The 22165-nt window shown below is 39.3% G+C and overlaps 1 long non-coding RNA gene across 1 annotated transcript in view; it reads right to left on the bottom strand.

Moving 5' to 3' along the window:
* LOC104988322 overlaps positions 1-22165 on the bottom strand; it is a 277473-nt gene that overhangs the window by 119340 nt on the left and 135968 nt on the right. Inside the window, exon 4 of the long non-coding RNA XR_825224.1 lies at positions 10995-11063. This is a non-coding gene — a long non-coding RNA (uncharacterized LOC104988322). The remainder of the gene's footprint in view (positions 1-10994; positions 11064-22165) is intronic.

The raw sequence follows: 22165 nt of genomic DNA, 5'->3' as shown, positions 1-22165 counted from the left end.
TGCTGTCCAAGGGATTCTCAAGAGTCTACTCCAACATCACAGTTCAAAAGCATCAATTCTTTGGTGCTCAGCTTTCTTTATGGTCCAACTCTTACATCCATACATGACTACTGGAAAAACAATAGCTTTGACTAGATGGACCTTTGTTGGCAAAGTAATGTCTCTGCTTTTTAATATGCTGTCTAGGTTGGTCACAGCTTTTCTTCCAAGGAGCAAGCATCTTTTACTTTCATGGCTGCAGTCACCATCTGCAGTGATTTTGAAGCGCCCAAAAATAAAGTCTACCACTGTTTCCATTGTTTTCCCATCTATTTGCTATGAAGTGATGGGACCAGATGCCATGATCTTCGTTTTCTGAATGTTGAGTTTAAGCCAACTTTTTCACTCTCCTTTTTCACTTTCATCAAGAGGCTCTTTAGTTTTTCTTTGCTTTCTGCCATAAGGGTGGTATCATCTGCATATCTGAGGTTATTGATATTTCTCCCGGCAATCTTGATTCCAGTCTGTGTTTCATCCAGTCCAGTATTTCTCATGATGTACTCTGTATGTTAAATAAGCAGGGTGACAATACACAGCCTTGATGTACTCCTTTCCTGATTTGGAACCAGTCTGTTGTTCCATGTCCAGTTCTAACTGTTGCTTGTTGACCTACATACAGATTTCTCAGGAGGTAGGTCAGACAGTCTGGTATTCCCATTTCTTTCAGAATTTTGCACACTTTGTTGTGATCTACACAGTCAAAGGCTTTGACATAGTAAGTAAAGCAGAAGTAGATGTTTTTCTGGCACTCTCTTGCTTTTTCAGTGATTCAACAGATGGTGGCAATTAGATCTCTGGCTCCTCTGCCTTTTCTTTAAATCCAGCTTGAACATCTGGAAGTTCAAGGTTCATGTACTGTTGAAGCCTGGCTTGGAGAATTTTGAGCATTACTTTTCTAGCATGTGAGATGAGTGCAATTGTGTGGTAGTTTTAGCATTATTTGGCATTGCCTTTCTTTGGGATTAGAATGAAAACTGACCTTTTCCAGTCCTGTGGCCACTGCTGAGTTTTCCAAATTTGCTGGCATATTGAGTGCAGCACTTTCACAGCATCATCTTTTAGGATTTGAAATAGCTCCACTGGAATTCCATCACCTCCACTAGCTTTGTTCATAGTGATGCTTCTTAAGGCCCACTTGACTGCATTCCAGGATGTCTGGCTCTAGGTGAGTGATAATACCATCATAATTATCTGTGTCGTTAAGATCTTTTTTGTATAGTTATTCTGTGTATTCTTGCCACCTCTAATTAATATCTTCTTCTTCTGTTAGGTCCATACTATTTCTGTCCTTTATTTTCCCCTTCTTTCCATGAAAAGTTCCCTTGGTATCTCTAATTTTCTTGAAGAGATCTCTAGTCTTTCCCATTCTATTGTTTTCCTCTATTTCTTTGCTCTGATCACTGAGAAAGGCTTTCCTATCTCTCCTTGCTATTCTTTGGAATTCTGCATTCAGATGGGTATATCATTCCTTTTCTCCTTTGCCTTTCATGTCTTTTCTTTTCTCAGCTATTTGTAAGGGCTCCTCAGACAACCATTTTGCCTTTCTGCATTTCTTTTGCTTGGGGATGGTCTTGATCACTGCTTGCTGTACAGTGTCACAAACCTCCATTCATAGTTCTTCAGGCACTCTGTCTATCGGATCTAATCCCTTGAATCTATTTGTCACTTCTACTGTATAATCGTAAGGGATTTGATTCAGGTCATACCTGAATGGTCTACTGTTTTCCCTACTTTCTTCAACTTAAGTCTGAATTTGGCAATAAGCAGTTCATGATCTGAGCCACAGTCAGCTCCTGGTCTTGTTTTTGCTGACTGTATAGAGTTCTCCATCTTTGGCTGCAAAGAATATAATCAATCTGATTTTGGTGTTGACCATCTGGTGATGTCCATGTGTAGAGTCTTCTCTTGTGTTGTTGGAAAAGGGTCCTTGTGATGATCAGTGTGTCCTCTTGGAAAAACTCTGTTAGCCTTTGCTTTTATACTCCAAGGCCAAATTTGCCTGTTACTCCAGGTATCTCTTGACTTTCTACTTTTGCATTCCAGTCCCCTGTAATGAAAAGTGTAATGAAAAGGGTGTTAGTTCTAAAAGGTCTTGTAGGTCTTCATAGAACTGTTAAACTTCAGCTTCTTCAGCATTACTGGTCAGGGCATACACTTGGATTACTGTGATATTGAATGGTTTGCCTTGGAACAGAGATAGTTCTGTCATTTTTGAGACTGCATCCAAGTACTGCATTTTGGACTCTTGTTGACTATGATGGCTACTCCATTTCTTCTAAGGGATTCTTGCCCACAGCAGTAGATATAGTGCTCATCTGAGTTAAATTCACCCATTCCAGTCTATTTTAGTTTGCTGATTCCTAAAATGTCAGCATTCACTCTTGCCATCTCATTTGATCACTTTGAATCTCCCTTGATTCACAGATCTAACATCAGGTTCCTATGTAATATTGCTCTTTACAGCACTGGACTTTATTTCGATCACCAGTCATATCCACAACTGGGTATTATTTTCACTTTGGCTCTGTCTTTTCATTCTTTCTGAAGTTATTACTCCACTGATCTCTAGTAGTATATTGGGCACCTACCAACTTGGGGAGTTCCTCTTTCAGTGTCCTATCTTTTTGCCTTTCATACTGTTCATGGGGTTCTCAAAGCAAGAATACTGAAGTGGTTTGCCATTCCCTTCTCCAGTGGACTACGTTTTGTCAGAACTCTTCACCATGACATGTTCGTCTTGGGTGGCCCTACCAGGCATGGCTCATAGTTTCACTGAGTTAGACAAGGCTGTGGTCCATGTGATCAGACTAGTTAGTTTTCTATGATTGTGGTTTTCCATCTGTCTGCCTTCTGATGAGGATAAGAGGTTTATGGAAGCTTCCTGATGGGAGAGACTGAGGGGGAAACTGGGTCTTGTTCTGATGGGTGGGGCCATGCTCAGTAAACCTTTAATCCAATTTTCTGTTGATGGGCGGATCAAACAGATCCCTGTTGTTTGATCTGAGGCCAAACTATGATGGAGGTAATGAAGATAAGGGTGACCTTCTTCAAAAGGTCCCATGCAGGCACTGCTGCACTCAGTGCCCCCACCCTGCAGCAGGCCACGGCTGACCCATGCCTCCACCGGAGACTCCTGCACACTCACGGGCAAGTCAACTTTATAAAACTCTTCTTCAACTTTATAAAATTCTTACCCATTACTAACAAAATACTGCCTATTAGACACATACTGTCTCTCATACTTCCATATTCCTTAAATAATATTTTGAAGTTTTCCATCATTTTCTGTCCTAATGGTGCAGTTGAAGTCATTTTCTCAGACTCACTGTCCAGTTTATGAATTCTCTTTTCAGTTGTTTAACTTACTGTTCAGTCTTTGGATTCAGAATTCTTTTTTTTAATTTTTTGTTTATCTTACTGTGTTGAGTCTTAGTTGGGGCCTGTGGGATCTTTAGTTGCATCATGCAAACTCTTAGCTGTGGAATGTAGGATATAGTTCCCTGGCCAGGGATGGAACCTAGGTCTCCTGTGTTGAGGGCACAGAGTCTTAGCCACTGGATCATCAGGAAAGTCCCCAGAATATGTTTTATACAGAGACCTTTAAAAAACTTTCTAATTAATCATTTTTGGTTCTTGTCTCATGATTTATGTGTTTTTATCTCTTTGAATAATTTAAATAAACTTTGTGAACTTTTTTCAGATTGTTTAGTTATTTCTAGTTCTAAGCATCTAAGTTCTCCACTTACTGGATCTGTGACTCTCTTCCATAATGGTTCATTCTGTGTGATTTGAACACTTTTACTAGGAGCTCATCTTTAACTTATTATGTATTCCTTTTGGGGGAAGGAAAATATGTTCTGGACTGTTTCCTGCTCAACACAGCAAGTCCCAGGGATTTCACTGGCTCTTAATTTCTTGACCCTTCACATTCATCTGACATAATCTGAAGTTCTCATTTTTCAAGGGCATTTTGTGCCCACTGACAAGCTAATGGAAGATAAACTTTCTTGCATTTCCTATAGGCTGAGGTTGGAGCCTTTCTGGTGTTCATTTCTGGGATAGGGCAACCCTTGATCATTCTGACTTTTGGCAAGATACTTAGTACTAGTACCCTAGCCATTTGATATCTATGGTTAAAAAAATTCTCTTTCTGTGTGTATCTAAAACACAGAACCAAACTGCTAAGATATCAATATATTTTTAATAACCTATGGAGATGTTGGCAGAAGCCCCTGCTCACACCTTTGATGTCACATGTTTTCTACATTTTTGTCTCATGGAGATTTCTCTCTCTTGGTGTTGAATTTGGCTATGTTTCCAAATATTCTTTGGCTTATGTTAAAAAGCATTTGCATGTATGCAGAGCTATTTGTATCCTATTTGATGTATTTTTGTGAAATATAAAACTCAATCTTCATGACACTTTAATTGGGATTGAACTAGAAATATGAAATAGAGAGAAAATAGGTATCTATCACATCTAAGAGAATGTCATGGGTCTGCATTTACTCAATATTTCTAATATCACTTTCAACATTCTAATAAAGTTCTGAGGTTTAATTTATGCCAAAACATGAACATCTGTCATTGTTTATTCCTGAGAATTTTTTAAACTGTATTTTCCGCCTACTTACTGGTGCTGCATTGTCTTAGCAAACTCTACATCTATTAGAAACAGATATTAACCCATCCGGAGGCCACCTTATTGGTCCAATTGGAAGAAAATGTGTCTTGAAATAAAGTAGCAACCAGGAAATGTAGGAAAGCTCAAAGTTAAGAGATATTTTAAAATCATGATTAACAAGATTTGATAGTCAGATATAAGAAGTGAAAAAGACAGAGGTATCGAGGATAATGTTTGCATTAGTGCCTTGATGATGGATAGAGGTCCCACTGAAGCCTAGTAAAGGGATAGATGTGGGGTGAGAAAGGAAGATTAGAATATGAAGATGGAAAGTTGGTAATACATTTATACTAAGCTATTTTTTGCTGAATAATTTATTGTGCCATTGAAGGAAAATATTTTGGAATAAGTTACAGCTTCATGGAAACATAAGAGCCACTAGGGAATTTTGAGTTATTAGAAAGGACAGGAATACAGGGCTAATAAGAAGTCAGGGTCTAGACAGGATATCTGAATGTCTTCTCCCAAAGGAGTTACTGTAATGAGGTCAGGAGGTCACGAGCAGGTTTTTTTCATGCAGTTGAAAAAAAATATTGAGATGACATTCAGAACATTCTATTTCCATATCTGACCCATCACAACTATTACAGTCTTCAGTGATGAAAAAATAAAATGTATCTTCCTATACTGAAAACATACAGAGCCAGAGACTTTTCACAAAAATAAAATGTTCAATTGCTTGAAATTGAAATTCTAAATAGATATGGCAGTGGAGAAACATTTCCTTCTCAGTAGCACTCCAGCATCTTTAGCTGGAGCTATCAGCATCTTAATTTGGCTGTGGGGACTTTGTGTGTGAAATATATGGAGTGTGTTTTTTAAAGGTTTTTGCTGGACAGTCAGGTTGTGATGGAGAGTTGAAATGTAGCCTGTGGCACTTCTTGTCCAATATTGTGCACGTCCCTAACAAGAGACAAATGATTTCATTGTGAGATGAATACGTGTGAGGGACTAATAAACTAGTTAGAGCTATTATCAGAGTAGAGGAGCCGCCTAAGTGACGGCATGACTGAAACACAGACCCCATTCTCCTCTGCATTTGCCGAAAACGTGAATTCATATGCAAGCATGCTCTTTGGTGGTCTTAAGGACATCAGTGTGAAATTTAAGCATTCCAAACTTTAGAGTCGGCTTTTTTCTAGGCAGAGAGTCACACCAAAAATGAACTCACAGAAACAATCAATTCCATCACAAGAAAAGGTAAAGATCATATTGCTATATTAATTGCTTTATTGCCCTCCCCACCAAAATCCCTCAGTCAGGAAGATGCCCTGGAGAAGGGAATGGCTATCCACTCCAGTATTCTTGCCTGGAGAATCCCATGGACAGAGGAGCCTGGCGGGCTACAGTCTCAGTTCAGTTCAGTCACTCAGCCGTGTTTGACTCTGCAACCCATGGACGGCAGCATGGCAGGCCTCCCTGTCCAGCACCAACTCCCGGGCTACAGTCCACGTGGTTGCAAAGAGTAGGGCACAAGTGAGTGACTAACACTTTCACTTTCACCAAAAAACAAAGGACAAGGTCCATAGCATTATAGACTTCATAATTATCTCTGCCCTAATGGAGAGAGAAGTCAGGGGAAAGGGAAAGAAGAAAAATCTCCCCAATATAGCTTCTTTTACAGAGTGTAAGGACTTTTGGAGAAGATAAGAATGTCTTAATTAGTTAATTATTTCTACAAACATACATTAATGTCCCACTACTAATGATGTTTTTGTATGCTCACGTGAATAAAAACGAGAAAAACTTCATCTCCAATCAAGTTCAGGGATGTATGGCCAGCCATTAACAAACTTATAAAACAATACTTTCAGGGTCTTTAGCCTCTTTTTTTCCCCTACTATTTCTTATTTTCTATTACTGTTTTCTCCTTTCAGTCATTTGCCTTCAAAGCTCCTTTCAGAATAATCCTGACAATATTCAGTGACCTGTTTAAATGGCCTATTTCAAACAACCACAAAAGGAAAAGACAGAATCTTCCTCATGGCAATGAAAAGTTTAAATTTAAACAAAAAGACTGCAATGTTATACACATTACTGAAAATCTTAACAAGAATGGTTGATCACAATATTTTTAATTCTCACTTGTTTCTTTCTAATCTACTTCACAGCTTCTCTGGTGGCTCAGTAGTAAAGAATCCGCCTGTTAATGCAGGAGACATGGGTTCGATGCCTGGGTCAGGGAAAGATACCCTGGAGAAAGAAATGAAAATCCACTCCCATATTCTTGCCTGGGAAATCCCACAGAGGAGCCTGGTGGGCTACAGTGAGTCCATAGGGTCGCAAAAGATTTGAACACATCTCAGCAAATGAACAACAATAACAAATCTACTTCACAGAGAGCTGAGAGAGTAAACACAATAAAATGTGATTCTAGTCACGTCACCTCTCCCGTGAAATTCTTTCCACAGCTTCTTATGAACCTAAGATAAAAATCAAATCCTTAAAGGAGACTTACAAGCCTTGTATGACCTCCTATGCCATCTAGTGCCCTTCTCCTTTTAGCTCAATAAGCATAAGCCAACTGGGCTTTCTTTTAGTTGTTACAGAGTAGATCTTTCCACATCAAGAGTTTTTATACTCCTTTGCCTGCGCTGGTTCACTGGGTCCTCCACGCTTCCAATTCTCAAGCCACTTCACACACACACACACACACACACACACACACACCCCTTCTCTCTCACCATCTGCATAATTCATCTTTCAGGTCTCCATTCAAAATATCAGTTCCTTGAAGAAAGAGATCAGTCTTCCTTCTTGTCCATTATTTTCTTCCTAGTACCATGCCTTCCCTAGCCCTATAAGACTATTCACATGTGCTGACTATACTTCTAACATAATTACTGATTAATTTATTTCTCCCCTCTGTACTGTAATCTCTATAGGGGTAAGGACCATGTCTGTTTTAATACCATATGCCTGTCTAATACTCTATATATTTGCGGCCTGGTACACAGCAGGTATTCAATATGTATTTATGGAATGAAAAAAATGAATAACTAGAATATTAAGATCAATAAAAATGAATACATCATAATTTATGAAATTAGACTCAAATTAGGTCTGAGTTTCTTGGCAAATAGAATAAAAAGAAGAAAACTGATCCATTTTAATCAGTTGTATATCTATGTGTTCAGTCTCTCAGTTATGTTTGACTCTTCTGTGACCCCATGGACTATAGTCCACCAGGCTCTTCTGTCCATGGAAGTTTTCAGGCAAGAATACTGGAGGGGGTTGCCATTTCCTACTCTAGGAGATCTTCCTGATCCAGGGATCAAACCCATGTCTCTTGCATCTCCTGCATTGGCAGGCGAATCCTTAACAACTGCACCACCCAGGAAAATCAAACCATTTTTTTCAAGGCAACAAAACTTTTCCTTTTTCTACAGAATGTAGAAAACTTTCTCAAAGAGATAATTTTCCTTCACAGTTCAAATCACAGTTTATATATGTGTATGATCATGAATGAGTCTGATTCCATTAGACTCCAAACTTCTGAAAGGTACAGACCTTGTCTGACTTGCCAAAACATCCCAGCATATAACACAGGGTCTGAAATAGAAAAGGCTCTGCTAGTAACCCATTTATTCTTTCATTCAGCAAATATCTACCAGACAATTACTAGGTATTTAGCACCAAGATAAAAAAAACCACGAATAACTGATGTAAATAGTATACCTTATCATTTTACAGCAACAGTAGTCATAAATTTCACATGGCTGTTTTAGGCTTTTCTTGTTTATGCTGACATTGTTGGCATTTGATAAAGTCTGAAGGAAAACATTAAAACATGGTAAATGTTTTACATAATGAGGAGCATAACAAAGGTTTTCCACATACTTCGCTTTTTAAAGGCTCAACCTGTTTTAGGATAGAATTTGGAGTAACTGGAGGAACTAGGAAAGACCCTTACTTCTCTGAGTTTATGCCAGAACCAGGAGAAGAAAAAAACACTCAAGTCTGAGCTTGCTGATGACAGTTGGAGTTCCTCTGTGCTCACATTTGTGCTAAAATATCCTGCAGATTGAGGCTGTTTCATCAAATTTTCTTTTCCTAGTAGCAGCAGTCAATAAAGAGTCAAACTACTTTTCTTTCTTCTCTCAAGCCAATATTGTGTTTTTTTAAGTTTATGGTTACCAAGGCGGGGGAAGGGCTAAATTAAGAGTTTGGAATTAAAAAAAAAAAAAAAGAGTTTGGAATTAAAATATACATATAGCTAATACTGTATATAAAATAGATAACCAACAAAGACCTACGGTATAGCACAGGGAACTATATTCAATTGTCTAATAATCTATAATGGAAGAGGATATAAAAAAAGAATATATTTATTTATATATATGCATAACTGAATCACTTTACACCTGAAACTGGCAGAACATTGTAAATCAATGATATTAAAATAAAACAATATTAATCTAGTGTTTCCAGCAGCCCAGCACCAGGAAGTTCTTTTCATTTGAAGGGCTTTATAGCAGAGGAGCCTGGAGGGCTAGGAGGGTCCATGAGGGTCATCAAAGAGTCAGACGCAACTTAGTGACTGAACAACAAGTTCAGTTCTGTTCAGTTCAGTCGCTCAGTCATGTCCAACTCTTTGCAACCCCATGAATTGCAGCACGCCAGGCCTCCCTGTCCATCACCAACTCCCGGAGTTCACTCAAACTCACGTCCATCGACTCCGTGATGCCATCCAGCCATCTCATCCTCTGTCGTCCCCTTTTCCTCCTGCCCCCAATCCTCCCAGCATCAGAGTCTTTTCCAGTGAGTCAACTCTTTGCATGAGGTGGCCAAAGTACTGGAGTTTCAGCTTTAGCATCATTCCTTCCAAAGAACACCCAGGATTGATCTACTTTAGGATGGACTGGTTGGATCTCCTTGCAGTCCACGGGACTCTCAAGAGTCTTCTCCAACACCACAGTTCAAAAGCATCAATTCTTCGGCGCTCAGCTTTCTTCACAGTCCAACTCTCACATCCATACATGACTACTGGAAAAACCACAGATTCAACTAGACGGACCTTTGTTGGCAAAATAATGTCTCTGCTTTTTAATATGCTATCTAGGTTGGTCAAAACTATCCTTCCAAGGAGTAAGCATCAGTTATTCAGAAATGTGTAGAAGGAGAATGGGAGAGGAAAAACAAGATCATGATTCTTGGGCTACTGTTCCTGATATCACCCTCAATTTAGGCCATTCTATTTTAGTTTCCTAAAGCAGAATACACAAGTCATCAAAAAAAAAATTAATAACTGAGTCATCTGACCTCTTCTCCTTTAGGACTTGTGTTGAAGCATGAAGTTTGGCAGAAGCAACCAAAGATAACTCACTCATGTTTCCAGCGGATTTTTGCACATGTAAAGACATCCTTCACAGTGATCCATTTCATAATTCCTCTGAACCTCATGAAATCTGATTATGAACATCAATGAGCCTCCTGAGGGTTCTGCAGAGATCACACCACTTTACATGAAGTGAGTCAGGCAATAGGTGAACTCAGTGTTCCTCATAAAGTGAGACTGAATGGCTGAGTTCCACTGAATGGATGCCTCCTTACCAGAATGGCAGCTTTAGTGGAATCATTTAGTCACTGCAGACATCATTACCCTTTACTGTAAGATGGAGGAAAAAATATGTCTTGTCTATTTCACAGGATATTCTAAGGATAAAGCGATATTAGGCACATGAAATTACTCTCTGACATTTCCAGGGGAGGAAAGGATATGAAGTTACCTCCTCAGTCTCCGTTAGCAACTACTCTATCTTTTCCAGGTCTGTTTCATCCCTCTCCCACTCAGCCTTCCCACAGAATGTGTGTGAAGTTTTGGGGTTGAGGGTTAAAGGAAAGCTTGTACCTTTTCCTCCCATCAGTGTTTATCACCAGAAATATATTTTACATACACAGTAGATTCCACTTTTGCCTGAAAATATGCATACTGACATCTCTCTAGGTAAAGATGTTAGAAAACGTTCAATGTGATTTTAAAATGAAATTTAATTTTATTCCAGTTATTACCAAAACACTAAATCTTTTTGGACACTTGAAAAAATAATGCAGGATAGGCAAGCTTCACTTATTTCTTTCTTTATTTTTGCAAAGCAGGAGAGAACATCAAACCAGAAAAACAAGAAGAACTTCAAATATGTATAAAATTACACATCCCACTTTTGGTGAAATAGTCCAAATGCAAGAATCAAATTGCTCTTACTCTCACTTAAATAGCTCAGCAATATCTAAAACAAATGAGTCACAAGCTTGTTTTTGTATCACTTACCTCAGATTTCTTTTTTCAGGAGAATTTTTGAGAGGAGATATAATGTCACTGATAGTTTCATCTCATGTCCTGGGAAAAAATAGAGCAGAAAATTACCCACCTCTGGTGCATTAGATGTAGGCATGCCTAAACTATTCAAATAATCCATAGCACCTATGTCTGCACAGACTTTTGAGTGATTCTCTTTGATAGGAGTTACTTCCCTACAGTGGGCATTCAGCCCTAATCTTCACTGCCCTTCATTTCTCAGATTTTTTCCCTCTATAGTTCTGTTTATTTATCCTAGGATTGTCAAAGCCCTAGTTGATTTCTTGACTACCAAATGGGGAGGAATGTATCAAACCTGTTTTCAGTGGTTTTACCTAGCCAGGAAAATAAGCGCCATTCAGTCACTCCATCACTCAAAAACACTTTCTCATATTTTCATACATTTGTGTGTACTAGAACAATGCTAAACACATGAGGATCAGAGATTAAAAGCCAGAGTTCTTGCTTTCAAGGGTGTCACCATTTGGTTGGTATAGACAGTTAAGGAGGTAATTACTATGTAGATACATAGAAAACAATCACACACACACACACACACACAAATAGGGGGAGATACACACAAATTACTATCAAAGCACACAAAAAGGAGCACTAACTCAGACTGAGGGTAAAATCAGTCAAACCTTAACGGAGATCATATTTGAGCTGAGTCACAATTAGGCGTAAATTTGGTCCCCAGTGGATATCTGACAATATCCAGAGGTATCTTCACTCATCACAACTGGGAGCTTGGTCCTAACTCTACTGAGTAGAGGGAAGGCATGCTATTAAACACCTTACGAAGCACCAGGCAACCCCCCACAACAAGGAATCTACGGCCTCAAATGCCAAAAGTGCCAAGTTCGAGAAACCTTGTTGTAAAGGATGAAAATGCAATTTAGATTGCTTTATATCAAGAAAAAGGGCCATATATTTGAAAACTCCAATGATATACTCATTCACTGAACAAGTGAACATCAAGTGCCCACTAGGTTTGGGTAATGTCATAGGTACAGGAGACAAAGTGTGACCAAAACAGGAAAAGTCCAGGCCTCCACGGAACATATACTTCACTGAAAAGAGATAAGCCATAAAACAAAGTGCAAATAGGTAAATAAATAATATATCAAACAGTAGACATCCTAAGATGCAAAATTAAGTAGAATAAGGGATGAAAGTCATGTTAGAGAACCAGGGGATAGTGGGTATACAGTGATCAGAAAACAGCTTCCTTCAGGGGGCGGTACACCACCTAGCATGCAGGGATCTTAGTTCCCTGACCAGGCATCGAACCCTCACCTCCTGCGGTGGAAGCACAGAGTCTTAAGCACTGGACGATCAGAGAAGTCCCAACAGTTTCCTGTTTTAGGCAGGATGGTCAGAGAAGTTCTCGCTTATATGTCCACATTTGAACAAGGATTTGAAAGAAATGAGGGGGAAAACCATGTGAATACTTGGAGAAAGAATATTCTAGTCCAGAATGTACAAAAGTTCTCTGAGAGAAAAGTCACAGGAATAGCAGTGATAATCACTCAGTCGTAGCCGACTGTGACCCCACGGACTGTAGCCCGCCAGGCTCCTCTGTCCATGGTATTCTCCAGGCAATACTGAAGTGGGCTGCCATTCCCTTCTCCAGGGGATCTTCCTGACCGAGGAATCGAACCCAGGTCTCGTGCATTGTGGGCAGATTCTTTACCGTCTGAGCTACCAGGGAAGAAGGAACTGCAATAAGGCCCATTTGACAGGAGTACACATGGATGACAGGGAGACTGGGAGGAGGTGATATTAGGGTGCAGAGGAGAGCTGGTCTGCCTTCCCTGCCCATGGTACCCAGGCAACTGCATTCACTGTGGGTGAGATGGGAAGGTTGTGAGCAGTGGCTAACAAGACAGGTAAGTTTGAGTCAGAGGATGATGCAACTGGAGATGTGTGTAACAGACTGACTCCACCATTCTGTCAATTAGACTTAGAGCGGGAGACCAGGTAGGGAGCTACAACAGTAATCACGGCAAAAGAGGATGAAGGCTTGGATAAGGATGTTACGGCAGAAGGTGTAAGAAGTGGTTAGAGGCTGAACATATTTTGCAAGCAGAGTTGATCAACTTTATGGGTAGAATGGACATAAGATATGGTGGGAAGAGAAAAGTCAGTGATGATCTTGGAGACTTTTGCTTTCTGAGCCAAGTATAAGTATTTGTTGGGGGTGCAGGTGAGGTGGAGACTGACATGTTTAAGAAACAGAATGGACAGTAAAGCTTTGGTCTATCATGTGAAGCAGAAGACAGAACAAAGTGAGATCAGAGAGGCCAGAGGAAGCATCCCTAAGTACGTTATTCTAAGTGGAAAGGGAAACTATGGCAGGGTATATATATGTGTGTGTACATATATATATAATGTATATAATGTGTATATATATATATGTACACACATTATTTTTTATTGTGTATATATATATAATTCTTTATTATATATAATGTATATATATATACATATATATTCTTTTTCATTATGGTTTATTACATGATATTAAACATATAATTCCCTGTGCTATACAGTAGGGCCTTGTTGTTTATCCATCCTATATATAATAGTTAGCATCTGCTAACCCCAAACTCCCAATCCATCCCTCCCCCACCCCTCCTTGCCAACCACAAGTCCATTTTCTGTGTCTGTGAGCGTCTGTTTCTGCTTCATAGATAAGTTAATTGAAGTCATGTTTCAGATTCCACTTACAGTGATATCATAGAGTATTTATCTTTCTCTTTCTTACTTCCCTTAGTATGATAATTTCTAGGTCCATTCATGTTACTGCAACTGGTATTATTTCAATCTTTTTATGACTGAGTAATATTGCATTGTGTACATATTCTGTATCTTCTTTATCCATTCATCTGTCAGTGGACATTTAGATTATTTCCACAACTTTGCTCTTGTGAATAGTGCTGCTATAAACACAGGGATACATGTATCTTTTGAAATTACAGTTTTGTCCAAGTATATGCCCAGGAGAGGGGTTTATCAATCATATGACAAATCTATTTTTAGTTTTCTGAGGATATTCCATGCTGCCTCCCACAGTAACTGCACCAATTTACACTCCTTCCAACAACGTAGGAAGGTTCCCTTTTGTTCACACCCTTTCTAGCATTTGTTATTTGTAGATTTTTAACGATGAGAAAGGCCACATTCTAAAACATAACTATAACAAATACTTCAGTTCAGTTCAGTCGTTCAGTCATGTCCGACTCTTTGCGACCCCATGGACCACAGCACGCTAGGCCTCTCTGTCCATCACCAACTCCCAGAGTTTACTCAAACTCATGTCCACTGAGTCAGTGATGCCATCCAACCAACTCATTCTCTGACGTCCCGTTCTTCTCCCTCCCTCAATCTTTCCCAGCATCAGGGTCTTTTCAAATGAGTCAGTTCTTCACATCAGGTGGCCAAAGTATTGGAGTTTCAGCTTCAGCATCAGTCCTTCCAATGAACACTCAGGACTGATCTCCTTTAGGATGGACTGGTTGGATCTCCTTGCAGTCCAAGGGACTCTCAAGAGTCTTCTCCAACACCACAGTTCAAAAGCATCAATTCTTCGGAGTACTGGAGTTTCAGCTTTAGCATCATTCCTTCCAAAGAATATCCAGGACTTATCTTCTTTAGAATGGACTGGTTGGATCTCCTTGCAGTCCAAGGGACTCTCAAGAGTCTTCTCCAATACCACACTTCAAAAGCATCAATTTTTCAGAGCTCAGCTTTCTTTATAGTCCAACTCTCATATCCATACATCACTACTGGAAAAACCAAAGCTTTGACGAGACAGACCTTTGTTGGCAAAGTAATGTCTCTACTATTCAATATGTGGTCTAGGCTGGTCATAACTTTCCTGCCAAGGAGTAAGTGTCTTTTAATTTCATGACTGCAATCACCATCTGCAGTGATTTTGGAGCCCAAAAAAATAAAGTCTGACACTGTTTCTACTGTTTCCCCATCTATTTGCCATGAAGTGATGGAACCGGATGACATGATCTTCGTTTTCTGAATGTTGAGTTTAAGCCAACTTTTTCACTCTCCTCTTTCACTTTCATCAAGAGGCTCTTTAGTTCTTCTTCACTTTCTGCCATAAGGGTGGTGTTATCTGCATATCTGAGGTTATTGATATTTCTCCTAGCAATCTTGATTCCAGCTTGAGCTTCATCCACCCCAGCATTTCTCATTATGTACTCTGCATATAAATTAAATAATTAAGGTAACAATATACAGCCTTGCCATACTCCGTTTCCTATTTGGAACCAGTCTGTTGTCCCATGTCCAGTTCTAACTGTTGCTTCCTGACCTGCATACAGGTTTCTCAAGAGACAGGTCAGGTGGTCTGGTATTCCTATCACTTTCAGAATTTTCCACAGTTTGTTGTGATCCATACAGTCAAAGGCTTGGCATAGTCAATAAAGCAGAAATAGATGTTTTTCTGGCACTCTTTAATTGCATTAAAGATTTACTGAGCATGGCCCCGCCCATCAAAGCAAGACCCAGTTTCCCGCTCAGTCAGTCTCTCCCATCAGGAAGCTTCCATAAACCTCTTTTCCTTCTCCATCAGAGGGCAGACAGACAAAACCACAATCACAGAAAACTAACCAATCTAATCACATGGACCAGAGCCTTGTCTAACAAATACCTCAGTCATCTTTATTTCCTGCTAGACTAGAAACTGGGTGAACTGGCTTAATGGATGTTAGAAAGGTTTCCATTGATAATATTAGTAGCTCATAAACAGTAAAGTAGATACTATAAACGGTGTCTCATGGGTGTATGGAAGTAAAAATCACCCAAATGAGAGCAAGTAACAGGTATTATTCATAGCTTTATATAAGAAGGGATCCAGTCATCATCACTCACATGTGGCAGAGAATCAAAGGCCGACAGAGGAGAAAGAAACCTTCATAGGGGAGAAATGGGAATGCTTTGATTAGAGGCTGTTGGCATGGGGAACATGCAGGTAGACTAACCAGAAGCATGCTCAGTTCAGTTCACTCCAGTCACTCAGCCTTGTCCCACTCTTTGCAATCCCATGGACTGCAGCAAACCAGGCTTCTCTGTCCATCACCAACTCCTGGAGCTTACTCAAACTCATGTCCATTGAGTCCGTGATGTCATTCAACCATCTCATTCTCTGTCGTCCCCTTCTCCTCCCGCCTTCAATGTTTCCCAGCATCAGGGTCTTTTCCAAGGAGTCAGTTCTTCACATCAGATGGCCAAAATATTGAAGTTTCAGCTTCAGCATAAGTCCTTCCAGAAGCATGTATCTTATATAATTGGTTTATTTCAACAATAATTACGTTTTATAATGTCTATTTAAAAATGGTTTCCAAAATCCTTTTGGTGACTGACCATCTTAGACTTATGCTAAATAAACTAATAGCTATTCACTAAATGTCTAGATCATTTCTAAGTAAGATTAAATACTGAAACATTAATTGCTAAGCATAATTAAATTTCTTGTGCTTTAGCTTCTTATTTTATATGCTACAGAAAGGTAGATATTTGAGAAGCTATAAGGAAGCAAATCCTGGTAAAAACTATGGGATGGTATACTCGTAACTTTTGCCAGTCTGTTATAAAATGCTGGCATATGATATATAATTCATAATTATCTATTCCTTAGTTCTCTAGAAAAGTTAGTACTTAAAATTTATCATCAATGTGTATAAACTATTAGAAACAATAGGGCAAATGGAAACATTATGTTAAAAGTATGCAAAGTGTGTAGGATGGAACAGTTGTTCCAGAACAAGAAAGAGGAAAATGTAGGAACAGCCAGAATGCACATGAAATGTAGAAGTATTGCAGAAAAAAAATTCAATTTCTAGTGGTCAAATCTGGCTAAAAATTTACAAGTTTCTACAAAGGAACTTGCCTTTCATACTGTTTACCTTAAAAATAGCTGAGAAAAGAAGAGAAGTGAAAGGCAAAGGAGAAAAGGAAAGTATACTCATCTGAATGCAGAGTCCCAAAGAATAGCAAGGAGAGATAAGAAAGCCTTCCTCAATGATCAATACAAAGAAATAGAGGAAAAAAAATAGAATGGGAAAGACTAGAGATCTCTTCAAGAAAATTAGAGATACCAAGGGAACATTTCATGCAAAGATGGGCTCAATAAAGGACAGAAATGGTATGGACCTAACAGAAGCAAGAGATAGTAAGAACAGGTGGCAAGAAAACACAGAAGAATTATACAAAAATGTTCTCAATGATCCAGATAACCATGATGGTGTCATCACTCACCTAGAGCCAGATATCCTGGAATGCAAGGTCAAGTGGGCCTTAGGAAGCATCGCTATGAACAAAGCTAGTGGAGGTGATGGAATCCCAGGTGAGCTATTTCAAATCCTAAAAGATGATGCTATTAAAGTGTTGCACTCAATACACCAGCAAATTTGGAAAACTCAGCAGTGGCCACAGGACTGGAAATGGTCAGTTTTCATTCCAATACCAAAGAAAGGCAATGCCAAAGAATGTTCAAACTACCACACAACTGCACTCATCTCACACACTAGCAAAGTAATACTCAAAATTCTCCAAGCTAGACTTCAACAGTATGTGAACCAAGAACTTCCAGATGTTCAAGCTGGATTCAGAAAAGGTAGAAGAACCAGAGATCAAATTGCCAACATCTGTGGATCACAGAGAAAGCAAAAGAATTTCAGAAAAACATCTACTTCTTCTTCATTCTCTATGCTAAAGCCTTTGTGTGTGTGGATCACAACAAACTGTGGAAAATTCTTTAAGAGATGGGAATACCAGACCACCTCACCTGCCTCCCGAGAAATCTGTAGGTCAAGAAACAACATTTAGAACTGGACACAGAACAATGGACGTGTTCCAAATTGTGAAAGGAGTACATCAAGGATGTATATTGTCACCCTGCTTATTTAACTTCTATGCAGAGTACATCACGTGAAATTCTGGGTTGAATGAAGCACAAGCTGAATCAAGATTGCCGCCAGAAATATCAATAACCTCAGATACACAGATGACACCACCTTTATGGCAGAAAGTGAAGAGGAACTAAAGAGCCTCTTAATGAAAGTGAAAAGGTTGACTTACAACTTAACATTCGGAAAACTAAGATCATGTCATCTGGTCCCATCACTTCATGGCAAATAGATGGGGAAACAATGGAAACAGTAGCAGATTTTATTTTCTTGGGCTCAAAAATCACTGCAGATGGAAATTAAATTTCATGACTGCAGCCATGAAATTAAAAGACATTTCCTCCTTGGAAGAAAAGGTATGACAAACCTAGACAGCATATTAAAAAGCAGAGACATTACTTTATCAACAAAGGTCTGTCTAGTCAAAGCTATGGTTTTTCCAGTAATCATGTATGGATGTAAGAGCTTGGACCATAAAGAAAGCTGAGCACCAAAGAATTGATGCTTTTAAACCGTGGTGTTGGAGAAGACTCTTGAGAGTCCCTTGGACTGCAAGGAGATCCAACCAGTCCATCCTAAAGGAAATCAGTCCTGAATATCATTGGAAGGACTGATGCTGAAGCTGAAGCTCCAATGCTTTGGTAACTTGATGTGAAGAACTGACACACTGGAAAAGACTCTGATGCTGGGAAAGATTGAAGGCCAGAAGAGAAGGGGACGACAGAGGATGAGACAGTTGGATGGCATCACTGACTAAGTGGACGTGCGTTTGAGCAAGCTCCATGAGATGGTGAAGGACAGGGAAGCCTGGCATACTGCAGTCCATGGGGCAGCAAAGAGTTTAATACGACTGAGTGACTAAACAACAACAACTATATATGAACTAATCAACAGTAAACTGTTGAAAAACTAGTTTGGTTTCCTCTCTGATAAAATTACAAAAGTTTCTTAGGTTATTGGTTTGCTCTTTGTTGTTCAGTCACGAAGTCACGTCCGACTCTTTGCAGTCCCATGAACTGTCACACACCAGGCTTCCCTGTCTTTCACTCTGTCTCACAGTTTGCTCTTAAGAGGCTATAAAAGGTTTTCTTTACCTTCTGACTCATCCACCTAGGAAGTAAAGACTGTCTAGAATAATCTCTCTGCTTTATGTTGACTATATCATGTCCTTGATTATTTAAAAGAACCAAGTTTTATCACTTTTGATAAAGCTAAGAATTTTATTTTACAATTATGTTACCTCCTATATTTACTTTTGAAATCTTTTATTGTCATTTTAATTAAATAGGCAGCCAAGCATGGTTTCTGAATGACTCATGATTCAGTTTAACCAGGTGTTCAAACCTTCTAACAACATTTGATATTTTGCCTTTCCCAAAGCTAATCCTAAATTATATCTTTTACATCTAAAATTGTATGTGAGATTTCCCAGAGGGCCCCAGAAAAGGTCACAAAGGATCTTTTACCTTGCTAAAAAAAAAAAAAAAGATTAAAAAAAAAAAGACTAGGATTTTTTAATATGTTAAATTGCTTAGGAATCACTGTCAAATAAGAAAAGATACCTAATCTTCCCTAGGTTGTGTTTGTATAGGTAAATGGGTAAATATATATGTGTGTGTGTGTGTGTGTGTGTGTGTGTGTGTGTGTGTATTTCAAAAATTATATGAATTCCTAGAAATGTGTCAATGTCCCTGATGTCCATAATAAGTCCTGGTGCTGCTATGGCTGATCACAAACAACAGTACGGTTTTGTCAAATTGTAATTCCAAGATTTTCTTTAATGTATGTCTCAGAAACAGCAGAATATCCTTGTCAGTTGCGTTATTTTTGCAATTAATTCTCATAATATCTTTATACACAGCCATTTTAAGTCTCTTGTCATTCACAGAGAAACGATGCTTCCCTGAAAGCTCTTACAATCCTTTGTCCCATACCTGACCTTCAGGTACAGGACACAGTGCATCATCTTCAACCTAAAGGGACTGTCTCAGAGATGCAGGGAAGAACTCTGTTGGATTCTGATGACATTGCTCAAATAACACTGAGCGCACCATGCTACCAAACTGCGTCAGGATTTCCAGAACTCTGGTAGAGAAACTGCTGGGTTCATGAGATTGCTAACCCCAGATCAAGCAGGACAAGAATTAGTCCACAGGACTGTATGAACTGATAAAGGAAGATTATGCGTCTTGTTTGGAACATTATTGGTACTTTAATATCTTTCCTTGAGATAAAGAACCCCTTTCTGTTTTCTCCTAAGCTATAACTCATAAAAATTTATTAAATAATCTTTTACAAACAAAAATGAAACATTTATCTTTTCTCCCTGCCTGATTTCCCTAGAATTCAGAAATTTTTGAGTATTCTTATTTTCATAGCAATATAATTATCTGCTTATGTTCACCAAAAATCTGTCCTCCTTTTAACAGAACATAATTAGAAATATTAATTAAATAACCGAGGCTTTGACTATACTGTCACATTTGAGAATGATTTGCATAAAATCAGATATGACTAGATAATTTTAAGGAATTTTAAGATCAACTTTATGGAACCAATTCCAAAATCCTCTTGGGAAAACTAGCCTGGAACCCAGGTTATATGTTCCCAGCCTTAGAGATGAGTAAGAAAAGTCACTCCTGGCAAGCCAAGAAAATAGGAGATATTGGGGATCCCCAAAAGAGAGGAATTCATCCAAATCTATAAGTACTGCACATAAAATCTGGTGACAAGTTCAGCTTCCTGCGCTCAAGAGGCTTTTAAAGTTCCAATCTGAAATTCCCTATAAAAGCTTTCATCAAAGCAAAATTTAAAAGGCATATGTGGTTAATTGCCATTCTTGCTATACCTCTGTAAATAATCAGGTCAAACCTAATGAGGCCAGATTTCTTTTATGATGGAAAATACTGTTACTTTGATTATCACTGATCAGAAGTGAGGTGACTGTGGACAGAAATTTTTTGTTTCAGTAGAAAACTACATCACAGCCTTGCGCATTGTCAGATCCTGGTCCTATTCATTGTCTTCAAGCTATTTTCTTTTTACCTTTTTGTAAACTGCATGGTATTGATACCTATCTGTAAATTATACTAGATCCTGTCATCTTGCACAAATTGTCAGTTCCTGCTGCTGCTGCTGCTAAGTCGCCTCAGTCATGTCTGACTCTGTGCGACCCCAGAGACGGCAGCCCACCAGGCTCCTCTGTCCCTGGGATTCTCCAGGCAAGAACACTGGAGTGGGTTGCCATTTCCTTCTCCAATGCATGAAAGTGAAAAGTGAAAGTGAAGTCGCTCAGTCGTGTCCGACTCCTCCTGACCCCATGGACTGCAGCCTAACCAGGCTCCTCCGTCCATGGGATTTTCCAGGCAAGAGTACTGGAGTGGGGTGCCCTTGCCTTCTCCAGTTCCTACCAAATTTTAAATTTTTGCAGTTTCCTTCAGCATCTAACTTCAACCCTCCAAACTTACATTTTTAATTCTTCTCCCACCCTTCTGACTTGGAGTCACTGAAAACTAAAACTTGACACTGCCACCGCCACCCCCAAATCCTTCCTGGACCCTAGATTGCCTTGTAGCTCGCCTCTCCCCCAGGCTATGAAGAAGCCCTGTGACCTGAAGCTGGGTCTCTTTGTACAAACTTTGAGGTCTCATCATTCAGCAGATCATGCATGGATAACCTTCATGCCTGAAGCTGCTGCTTTGTGGGCTCTTAGGAAATTCAGTGCAACTCCCACATCTTCCATGCTCTGCTCTGGAAAATAATCATGAATATGAACAATCTCACCAAAACATCTCTAATGTCTAAAGTGAAAGTGTTAGTCACTCATTCATATCTGACTCTTTGCAACCGCGTGGACTGTAATCCATCAGGTACCTCTGTCCATGGGATTCCCCAGGCAAGAATACTGGAATGGGTTGCTTACACCATCCAGCAAATATTCTCTACTGCCAAGACTCAGCAGATGTTTCAACTAGTCCTTCAATCACAGAAATTCGCTGAGCAAACTACATGGGACTCATTTTTTTAAGCTTTTTGATGGATGCCTGGCTTCTCTGGAACAAAAGGGAGGACTGGCCAAGGCCCAGCGCCTCAGCATTTCCCTCAGCCTGACTAAATTTCAGACATGCTCCTTCCTGCTTCCAGACGCCTGACCTATTTCTTAGAGCATTTACCTCAAAAAATTTGTAATTGTAAATGTAAATTTTTTCAAAAGCT

This window comes from Bison bison, unplaced genomic scaffold (assembly GCF_000754665.1).
Source record: "Bison bison bison isolate TAMUID 2011002044 unplaced genomic scaffold, Bison_UMD1.0 scf7180017864123, whole genome shotgun sequence".
Classification (NCBI taxonomy): domain Eukaryota; kingdom Metazoa; phylum Chordata; class Mammalia; order Artiodactyla; family Bovidae; genus Bison; species Bison bison.
This window is presented reverse-complemented; position numbering and strand designations above follow the sequence as displayed.